Below are 854 nucleotides of genomic sequence, written 5' to 3' on the forward strand. Positions count from 1 at the left end.
AGACAGGGTTTCTCTGTAGCTTTGGATCCTGTCCTGGAACTAGCTCTGTAGATCAGGCTGGCCTCGAACTCACAGAGATCCGCCTGCTTTTGCCTCCCGAGTGCTGGGATTAAAGGAGCGTGCCACCACTGCCTGGCAAAATTTCTTGAATTGAAGAAACCATAGTATGGGGAGGGGGCAGGGAAGAACCAGAACCATAATACAGTTGATATGATAATGATATAACATACTGTAAGATTTTTCTCAGATGTTTGTAAAACAACTTAATTGACATAAAAGGTGCTGGAGAGGTGGCTCAGGTTAAGAGCAATGGCTGCTCTTCCAGAAGATCCAGTTTTGAGTCCCAGCACTCACATGGTGGCTTACAACTATCTGGAACTTCAGTGCCCAGGGGATCCCATCAGCTTGCTGACAAGGCGTACAGACCTTAAGGCAAAAACACACATCCACATAAAGAAAATAAAAATAAAGATTTTGTAAGGCCCAGCATGGTGGCACACACCTTTATTTCGGCATTTGTGTAGCAGAAGCAGGTGGATATCTCTGAGTAGAGGCCTGCAGTCCACATTACCAAGTTCCAGTTCCACACAGTCAGAGTTACATATAGAGACTGTCTCAAAAAAAGCAAAATGTTTTCAATGGAGTTTGGCAAATGACTCTGTTGCAAAGTGCTTTCCATAAGAGCATGAGGACTTGAATTCAGATTTTCCAGCCTCCATGTAAAAAGTCAGGCACACATCTGTAATTCTTATGTTAGGGAGGCAGAGATAGGAAGATTCTTGGGAATTGCTGGTCAGCCTATCTAGTCAAATTGGTGAGCTTCAGATACAGTGAAGATGCCAGTGCCTACCTCT

The sequence above is a fragment of the Microtus ochrogaster genome, assembly GCF_000317375.1.
Source record: "Microtus ochrogaster isolate Prairie Vole_2 chromosome 14 unlocalized genomic scaffold, MicOch1.0 chr14_random_1, whole genome shotgun sequence".
In the NCBI taxonomy this organism is placed as follows: Eukaryota; Metazoa; Chordata; class Mammalia; order Rodentia; family Cricetidae; genus Microtus; species Microtus ochrogaster.